Here is a 10334-nt window from a genome sequence, read left to right on the forward strand (position 1 = left end):
GGGCAGTTCTACCCTGTCCTATGGGATCACCATGAGCTGGCATCAACTGGATGGCAGTGGGTTATTGGATAATGAGCTATCAGAAAGGCAAGCTGAGCTGAATTTATCTCTGTGACTAGGGATGAGGAAAGTGGGGCATGGTTTTAGTAAATAGTTTCCAGAAGTAGCCACCATCCATTCCTTTGAGCCTCTGTATGGTCCACGCATCAAGAGACTGAGTGTTTTCCTCACTTCCCGTTTGGGCTGGCCTGCCCTACAACTTACACTGAGGAGTGGTAGGAGACCAGGAAACCACTGTTGGAGACGGCCAAGCCTTTGGCCTTAAGGAGTCTGGCAGCCTTTGCTTCTTCCGGCTTCAACACCAGCCATGATGTTATGGCTCCAGCTCTGTTGGAGAGAGAGGCCACCGTGGCGAAGCCTGAGACAAGCCATCTAGGATAGTCCAGACCCATCCAGGCTCCTGGAGAGTCCCACATATGACTGAGCACAGGCGAGGTAGTCAGAGGAAGCACCGGTGGCCCAGCGGCACTCTAGCCTACTCCCAGAATCACAAGGAATCGTAAACGATGGGTGGTTGAAGCCGCCACGTTTTGGAGTGGTTTATCAGGCAGCAGTGGGTGATTGAAACACTCGATGTCAGCAGAGAAGTAACACTTCATTTTCTCTCGAGCCGTGCAGACGCCTGTCCTGAGCTGAGCCGTTTCTGAAGTCTCGGTGCGCAAGAGGTTTGGCAAAGTCATGCTATTTCCATATGCATGTATACCTGGAGATGCGCTGGTTCATACAGCTTGTAAGAATTGAGCTTCAGAAGGCCCTCATTTAATGCCTGACCTGGGTCTGCCTGGCATTTCTTAACATGGTGACCAATCTTGGCTCTGCTTGCCTGACTGGTGGTGAGCCCTTCAGGATGAGAGTCACCATGATCACCTGTATTACAGCTAGACAGATGGCATGTGCCGCACTGACTCTTCCTCTTGGCATGCAAATCAGATGACGAGAGATCATCATCTCGCCCAGAAGTAATGAAAACACACTGCCATCGAGTCCATTTTGACTCATGATGATCCTGTAGGACAGGGGAGCACTGCCCTGTGGGTTTCCAAGACTGTCATTCTGCGGGAGTAGAAAGCCCATCTGCCTGCTGCGGAGAGGCTGGTACTTAGCAGCCCGACTTGTAAGCAGCTTTGCCACCAGGGTGCCTCACCTGTCAAGGCTGATCCTGCAGTGACAGTACAGCAGATGCTGGCCAGGATGCAGCAAGACTGGAATCGTCATCCATTGTTGGTGGGGCTGGAAAGCTACAATCACTGGAAAATAGTCTGGAGCTTCCTGAAAAAGCTGGAAATAGCAATCCCGTAGACCCGGCAGCCCCCCTGCTTGTTGGATATCATAGACAAATAAGATCCCAGACGCAAACAGATCTATGTGTCCCCATACTCACCACGGCACTCTTCACAGTACCGAAGAGGTGCGGCTGCCTGAATGGGGGATGTGGATGGACAGGCACACAGGCAGTAGGGTGTGGGAGGTGTGTGGCTGGTAGACAAGTGGTCACTTTCTGACAGTTACTACTTAGAGGTGTATTTTCCTTTAAACTCTTGAATTTTGTTCAGTTCGTTTTCTGTTTTCCAAATGGAATTTCCTATGCTGTCAGTATGTTTCATATTTTTATATAAAAGCTTATTTCAGTATATTCCTTTTCCATCCCAGCTTAGTTGAGGCTCTTTTTGACCCCTTCTCAAACACTTCTGAAGGAACAGTTTTATTTGTAAGTGAACATGGGGAAAACTAGGGCTGGTGTCAGGCACAATTTGAGCATTTCTTAGCGTGTTCCCTCTCGGGTTGCTGCTCGATGACTATCCTGGGATCTGAAGGAGGAGTCTGGATGGAATTCTTCATCCAGACTTGAGTGTGGGCCAAAATAAACAGCGATTTCAGGCAGGCAGCTTTGGTACCATGACAGGGCCAGACACCAGATAGCGGAAACACCAGAGAGGGCTCTGTAACGTCAGCAAAGAAACAAAGAGCTGATTCATCTGAGCTTAGCCTTCCTAAACCGCATGCCTCAGTCGGTCACACAGGACCCCGGACGTCAGCAGGACTTTGTCTGCAGGGGGCATTTGGCACCACAGGTACAAAAGCCAGTCCCTTCCAGAGCCATGTCTGCAAAATCCAGCCCGATGCACTGGGGCCACGTGGCAGTGACTGCTACTGCTGGGCTGCCCAGGGCACTCATGATCTCAGCCACAGCATCAAGTGCTCAGTCCTTCTTGATCCAGCATTTATTTCTGCAGATGTCCAGTGAGTGAGTCCCAGTGGAAACAATGAGCACAGAAATCTTAGTAAGGGATTTTCGCTGCCCCCTGTAGGCCATGGCGGTAGGGGGATTCTCGTGCTCACCACAGATTCTCACTTCCACAGGAAGTCATCTGGGCCAAACTCCTGGGTACAGCCAAGAAACAGGAAGCCCTGGATGGCTCACCTGCCCGCACTTGGCTGGCAGTAGCACAGATTTTTACTGGATCTACCTTGGGGATGGTTTGAAGAACAGACTTAAGTAAATGGGATCCAGTATGGGGCTTGGGATAATGTGTGCATAATTTCCTGGCATGTTGAAGCAAGCCTGTGCTGCACCTGTAATTATGTGCCCCGTTTCTCCCATCCTGTGCCACGGCAGTAGAAAGCTTGGTGAACAATCCCAACTTTTGAAAGATACCTGACTCCTCCCTGACGCTTTGTAGAAAACACTTGACGTCACAGCTTCAGCCCTGACCTACCTCCTCGCAAGCCCCTGCGTTATGCAGCCGCTCTGCAGCCTGGCCCCCCCGAATGTGTCCCTGACCGACCCTGCTCCGGCCTCATGCTGCCCCTGTGACTGGTACCCAGGCATCCATTCTTCCCTGACAGCACCTCACCTCCTCCCTACTCCCACTCCCCACCTGCTGCAGCTGGAGGTGATCTTTCCAGCTGTGTTTCTCATTGTAACTGCCTTCTCCTGGTGCTTCTTGGGCGCCTGCTGATTGGAGGGATAAGGATCCCCGGTGGCGGCGCCGTGGTGACATGCTCAGCTGCTGACCGAAAGGTAGGCAGCCCTCTGTGGCAGAAACACGAGGCTATCCCCTTGCGTAAAGGTGACAGACAACCTGGGAAATCCCATAGAGCAGTTCTACTCTGTCCTACAGCATCCCTGTCCATCAAAATCCACTCACCTGCAGTGGTTTTCTTCAGAACAACCTGTAATTATTTTGCTTTTTTTTTAAAAGAATTATCACTTGTATTTATTAACTCTTGTGGTTTGGAGCAGTGGTTGGTTGTGTGGCTCAAGTGGAAAACAACTGTGTTTGCTTTTGTGCCCAGGATTTCCTATGGTAAACAGGTTTCTGCAGATTCTTCTAGCGTATCAAGGCTGTTGGAAACATCGCATCCACCAGCAGTGTCTTCTCCCCAAGATTCTCTTCTCATCCAGTGAACAGAGAGAGACCTTTGGATTAGAATCCATGTGTTCCTTTTAAAGCAGCGGTTCTCAACCTGTGGGTCACGACCCCTTTGGGGGTGCAGCGACCCTTTCACAGGGGTCGCCTGAATCATAACAGTAACAAAATGACTGATGAAGTAGCACCGAAAGTAATTTTATGGTTGGGGGTCACCACAACATGAACTGTATTAAAGGATTGCGGCATGAGGAAGGTTGAAAACCACTGTTTTAAAGGATAGGGTCCTCCCCCTAAATAGCCATTGACGTGCTCTGGAATGGATATAATTTCTGCAGTCTGCTCCCGATGCCCTGTGCTTGCCATGTTCCCATACCTGCTGCTGCCCTTCGAACTGTCTGCCCTAAATCTAAATTGCTTGCTGGAGATGTATTTTTTAAAATGATCTTAATAGTATAATCCAGGAAGCCTGGCCTTTAAATCCTTATGCTAATGTTTATGCCCAAACCTTATTTGTAGACCAGCCCAATTTTTCCAAAATGACATAGTAATAACAAAGACACCTGTTGACCACTACACTGGTGGCGAAGCGGTTACACATTGGGCTGCGATGGGCAATGTCAGCAGTTTGAAACCACCAGCCACTCCCCAGGAGAAAGATGCCGCATTCTACTCCTGGGAAGAGTTACAGTCTCAGAAACTCACGGGCAGTTCTTGCCCTCAAGGGTCACCATGAATTGGAATCAACTCAATGGACATGAACCTCAATGGCAGTGAGTGGAGTTCTTCGGTATTTTTCATGTTAGCAACGCAAGCATAGAATTATCTTTGGAAAGGACATGCTAATATTCTTTTTTTTTTTGCTAATATTCATTGTAAACTGTGCAACATCTTTCTTGCCCACTTGGGCCTGGAAGTGTGGTCTGCTGTGACATTCCTTTTTTACTTGATACCAGAAGGTCAGAGGCCACTGCCGGGACATTGGCTGTGTGACCTATCTCATCCAAGTTGGTGCTGGCTCCTTGACTCCTGGCTGGGTGCTCTCCTTGTCCTCCTTCCACTCCTCCCCACCTGCAGTAGTCAGCACAGAGCGGCTGCGGCTGTGGCGGCTGCAAACCTCGCCCACCTCCCTGGACTCAGATTTGCCTCCAGCGCAGCTTCCTTGCCAGGAGCTGCCGTTGAGTGCATCGTCTTGTAACTCCTGTCTCCCCATCTGTCTGTCTCATTAGACTCTGAGCAACCAGAGAGGGGGAATCGGATCTCATTTATTATTTGTTCCAGGAGCAGCCCTCTGTTGTGGTCAATGTGCAGTAAATCTTGGGAAGATAGAAATATGAGAATAACGAATCCTTGGTCACTGGTGAGGGGAAACGCCTGCGTACGCCAAACAAATTGGTGTCGTTTAGCTTTGCTTCAGGGTCTGCCTTTAAAAACATTGTTGACAATATTTATTGAAGATGTTTATGAAAGGAGTGCGTCCTTTTAAAGTAACGGGCAAACTGTGGTGGTTGTTACCCGGGAAAGGATAGTGAAGATAGACGTGCATATGCATTTTCAGAAATGGAAAATAATCAGAACACCTGCTATTCTGAAAAGAGCCAGTATACTACAACACATGATTTACATGTGACCTCCACCCCCCCAAAAAAAATCCCTGAAATAGCTAATAGAAGACAGTACGAGACAATGTTTTCTAGGGAGTACAATGATACCTTTTAGTTGAGTAATATAATGTAAGCCATCTCGATACCATTTGCACTCAGTAACATGAAATTTGTTTCATGATCTAATATATTAGTTCTCACTCACGGCCATCTAGTGGACGCCAACTCACAGTGACCCCACAGGACAGGGTAGAACTGCCCTGCGAGGTTCTGACACTGTAACTCTTTATGGGAGGAGAAAGCCCCATTTTTCTCTCTAAGCAGGCTGATGGTTTTGAACTGCTGACCCTGTCGATTGTAGCCCAATGGGTAACCACTCGGAGCTACCTGGGCTCCACCTGTTTGCTCTAATACATACATACATACCCATATAGATGTGTGTGTATATGAAAAAGAAGAAACATGCTTACTCACTTCCAATTGTTCATTTCTGAGAAGCAGGGCGGTAAAATGGCTTCCCTCCTCGTCCCCAGAGCCCTGAGTCCTGCTAAGGACTGCTCTTGTTTTAGCACCGTGGTTCTCAAACAGGGCGTTGTTGTTGTCTCTTCCCATCCTGTCACCTGCCTCCAGAGAACCATTGACAATGTCCTGAGACATTGTTGATTGTCACAGCTGGGGTTGGCGCCCCCTGTCAGGTGGGTAAAAACCAGGGATGCTGCTACCTGTGACCTGCGTTGGCCGGCTGCCCCCCTCCGCAGAGAACCTGTCCAAAGTGTGCTGGATGCCCGGCTTTCAAGGGTTTCCGCATGGCCACTGGGGGCTGTAGGGCTGCACGCTTGCAGAGTGACTGGTAATTTGACTACTGCTGTCAAAGGGGAACTGCCAGAAAGATTAATTTTGAGCTCCCCATAACAGGCTTGAAATAAACTATCCTGTGTATGGTACACTAGAGAAAAGTTTCCCCTGTTTAATTCATGGCCTCGTGCAGCTGTAAACTCACCCGTGACCCCAGGACTGTCTTAAATTTTCTTTGGAGGGGCTTATGGGTGACCCTCGTGTCAACGTAGAGGCAATTAATGTTTCTGAACAATATGGCTTGCACATCTTGAGGTCTCTTAGGAGCAGGACAGCAGCAGCAGTAAGCACCGTTGAAATGCTCCAGGTTAAGGGGCGGATTCTCTCCACTTCTGATGGTCACGGAGGGTTTGCCAGTGGCATTTATCCATCACCATGTTTTCCTCGCCCTGGTGGAAATGAAGAGAAACTTGGCAGCGTCCTAATAACCCCTGAGCTGAATTGTTCGTATCCTAGCAGCTAAATCCAGTTCATCTTTCTTAAGAGCACAGTGCCGTCCTGTGCGTTTTAGGGTGGGTGGCTTCCCTGAGGCACATGTGCTTCCACCTGCCCCGGTGGAAGTGGATGGTGTAGGTGCACACCAAGTGGATGGTGGTCAGCTCTTCTTTTCTGTTCTTGCCTGGGTGCTGCTGATGTTCAACATAAGCCTACCATGTTGCCCACTCCCCGAGAAACCCCATCCCAGCTCAGTAGTCATTCCCTCATCTCCCAGGCTGCGCATTTGGGGCCCACTTAGTACTTGACCAGCCTCGCTCTCTGGATTCTGGTGGTGGGGTGGGTTACCCTTCCTGGAAGACAGCTCAAGAGTATCATGGCTCCACTCAGCTATGTCCATACACCATGGCCGTGGACACCAAGGAGGGGGCGAGGATTGATTGATTCCCCCCTAGAATCTGCTCGTTTCTTCTGTAACTTGCAGCAGCTGAATATGAACAGAGCTTTGTGTTGGCCCTGTGGCATTTTCATGCGTGCTGGGCTGGGCATACTTTGGAGCTGACTTTCCAAACCACAGCACGATGAGGGAAAGACATTATCAAGGACATTTTGGCCCTAGTCGATGTGTGTTTTCTTTGTTCTCTAGTTCTCTGGGAAATGTTTAAGTGCGCTCTGGCCAGAACTTAGAATCAATTTTAGGGGGTCTTGGAAGAATAAGACGTTAAAAACGGAATTCTTCTTTTCCTTTTCATTTCTCGAGTTTCCTTTGCTTTGTACTTCCCTTGAGGTTGGGGATGGGCTGAGGAAAACTGACTACAGGCCACGCTGTGGGGATGCATGCAGGCTCTTGGTGTTACCGTGGCGTCCCCTACACTCTCGCCACGGAGTTCTCAGCAACTTGGAACATCTGCCCGCCCCCTGTATCCCAGGTGCCACATTTCAGCACCGCCCACTAGGGGCTCGGCTCCTGACTAACAAACAACTGCTCATGAGGAAAACATCGCAAGAGGGATAGAGCTTTTCCTTTGTCTCAATACAGACTCCTGGAAAGAAGAGTCTAGTGAGATGCTAAGTGTTTTTATACTTTAGTTCAGCTGTCATTTAACAAACTCATCCCCAGAGGCTTCATTGAATTCTTTGTGGGGTCAGTGTGGGAGGCTTGGTGAGCCTTGGGTGAGAGCTTGGCGGGCAGTCTGGCTTGTTTTCCGAGGGAGGGGTACCTTTGTACTGTAGTTAATCCAGCGCTGCCTGGGAAACTGCCATTTCCAGAGATGGCCCGCGTCCTCACTCACTTGTTGCAAGTGAAATTGTCGAGCAGAGGGCTGTGTTTCACGTGATTGCATTACAGTTCATGTTTACGTTGGCTGTTGTGAGGGCCCTCTGGGATGGCCCTGACTCAGAGGTACCCTGCGGACAACAGAACAAAACACTACCCATTTTGTACCCTCTTCACAACTTTCGCTAAGTGTGAGGTCATCGTTGCAGCCACTGTCGAGCCATCCGGTTGAATGTCTTCCTTTTTTTTACTGACCCCTCTACCAACTGTGATGTCCTTTTCTAAGCCCTGGTCCCTCTTGAAAGCATGTCCAAAGTACATGAGACAGAGTTGTCTCACAAGCCTTGCTTGTACAGATTATTCTGGCTGGGCTTTCTCTGAGACAGACAGGCAGGTTCTCTGGCAGCCCCACGGCACAGCCAGGGTTCTTCCCCAACACGGCAGTTCCACGGCAGCAGCTCTGCTCCAGTCTCCCGGACTCCTTGGCCAGCTCTCACGTCCACAGAGGGACTGAAAACATCCTGGCTTTGATCAAGCGCCCCTTAGTTTTCAGAGTGACCTCTGTGCTTTGTCAACACATCGCAGCACGTCATTTGGTTTGTTGACTACTGCCTCCATAGGCGTTGCTTGTGGATTCAAGCCAAATGAAATCATCGACAGGGTCAGTCGTTCCTTTCATCTGTTCTGATGCTGCTTATGGGTCGGTCTAGTTGGAAGGATTTTTGTTTTCTTTATGTTGAAGTATATGTAACCTACTCTGATCTTCATCACTAAGTGCTTCAAGTCCTCTTTGCTTTCAGCAAGCAAGGTTGTGTCATCTGCATACCCAAGGTTGTTAGTTCTTCATTCTTCACACAGCCCAGCTCTTTGGATTATTTGCTCAGCATCCAGATGGAACAAGTATGGATGCAAGTAAAGTATACAAACCCTGACACACACACCTCTCCTGATTTTAAACTGGGCAGTGTTTCCTCTTGGTCTGTGCACAGGTTCCTTGTGAGCACAATTAAATGCTCTGGAATTTCCATTCTTCTGAATGTCACCCATCATTGACAATGGTTCAGCGAGTTAAAGGCTTGTGCATGTTCCTGAAAGCACAAGTAAGCATCACTCTAGTAGTCTCTGCTTTCAGCCAGAAGGTCTCTGGCCCCAGCAATAATCCGGCTCTCTGAGTTTGTGCACGTCCTTGTCAGTGTAGTGCATCCGCTGCTTCTGCAGAGCTCTGTGTGTGCTGTGATGTTCCACATTGCCCTGTTCTGTTGGATCGCCTTCTTTGGGTGCGCACAGGGATGGATCACTTCCCGGCGATAGGCTAGATAACCGTTTCCTAAATATTTTGGCACAGACGAGTGAGTGCTCTGAACATTGCATTTGTCAAAACATCTCAGTTGGTACTTCATTAATTCATGGAGCCTCATTTGTCGCCAATGCCTTCAGGGCAGCTTGAACCACGACTTTCAGTGCCATTAGTTCATACCTGTGGACATGGTTAAATATTGACCATTCCTTTTTGGTCCAGTGATTGTGTATTCCTCTGTCTTCTTGTGATGGTTCCCACGTCATTCAATATTCTACCCAGAGAAGCAGCCCTTCCAAGAACTCGAGCTTGCAGTTTGTCTTTGGCTTTTAGCTGAGAAATGCTGAGCACGTTCCCTTTGGGTTTTCTCACTCCCGGTCTCCTGCCCACCCCACCCTTTCCCCCGATGCTGTTCTTTGACACCCTCTGTTCCGCTCTCCCACTTCATTGGTTTTTCCCTTCGCTTTTGTCAGTCGTTTACGTTCAGAATAACCTTCAGTCTTTTGTGACATCCAGTTTGGGTTTTTTCTATCTTTCCTGTCTTTTTAATGACTCTTTGCTTTCTTCATGTAAATTGTCCTCGATGTCATTCCAGTACTGTTGAGTGCATAGATTTATTCTTGAGTCTGAAGAAGGACTTATGGACTGGTATCCATAAGTTGGACTGGGCTGGGATGCCTTCTTCATATATAATTACTTCTTAAAATACAAAATAACAAACCAAGCTCACTGTAATTGAGTCAATGCTGACTCATAAGGACCCCCTGTGGGTTCCCAAGACGGGAGTACAAAGCCCAGTCTTTCTCCCGAGGAGCTGCTGGTGGTTTCCAACTGCTGACCATGCAGACGCAGCCCAATGCGTGACCACTCCACCACCAGCTCTCCTTCCTCTTTCTTATACATAGATGAGCGTCACTGGATGGTTTCTCTAGACGGCCCCGCCTAACCCACCAAGCACCCTGTAGTCACTTCCTTCTTCCATAGGCCGCCTGCCAGTTACAATCTGAAGCGCCCTGGTGATGCAGTAGGCTAACTGCACAAGAGCTGCTAACTGCTGTTTGAACCCACCAGCTGTTACATGGGAGATTGTCTGCTCCTGTAAAGAATTTAAGATCTTGGAGTCTCAGAGGGCCTGTTCAACTCGGAGCTATGAAGTTGCTGAGTCAGAATTAACTTGCGGGCAGTGAAATCCGCATTACATAGACGTGCATGCATGCATGCATTCCTGCTCAGTCTACGGACTTCATCCTTGATAGTGTGTCTGTCCAAGGAGAGCAGAGGAACGTGTGATAGGAAGCTTGTTAAAATCAGACCGGAGATGCACATAGGACTAGAGCAAAGGATGCTTCCTGTTTCACGTTTTTTCCCCATGACATTTTTGGCCCTAAATGTCACTTGATTTGCCTTCAGGTCTTTAAATATATATACATACATAC

The 10334-nt window shown here is 48.7% G+C and overlaps 1 protein-coding gene across 7 annotated transcripts in view; it reads left to right on the forward strand.

Moving 5' to 3' along the window:
• ATE1 (arginyltransferase 1) overlaps nt 1-10334 on the forward strand; it is a 97766-nt gene that overhangs the window by 49914 nt on the left and 37518 nt on the right. The window lies entirely within an intron of this gene.

Source organism: Echinops telfairi, unplaced genomic scaffold (assembly GCF_000313985.2).
Source record: "Echinops telfairi isolate 266 unplaced genomic scaffold, ASM31398v2 ScPeMD7_70;HRSCAF=299, whole genome shotgun sequence".
NCBI lineage: Eukaryota > Metazoa > Chordata > Mammalia > Afrosoricida > Tenrecidae > Echinops > Echinops telfairi.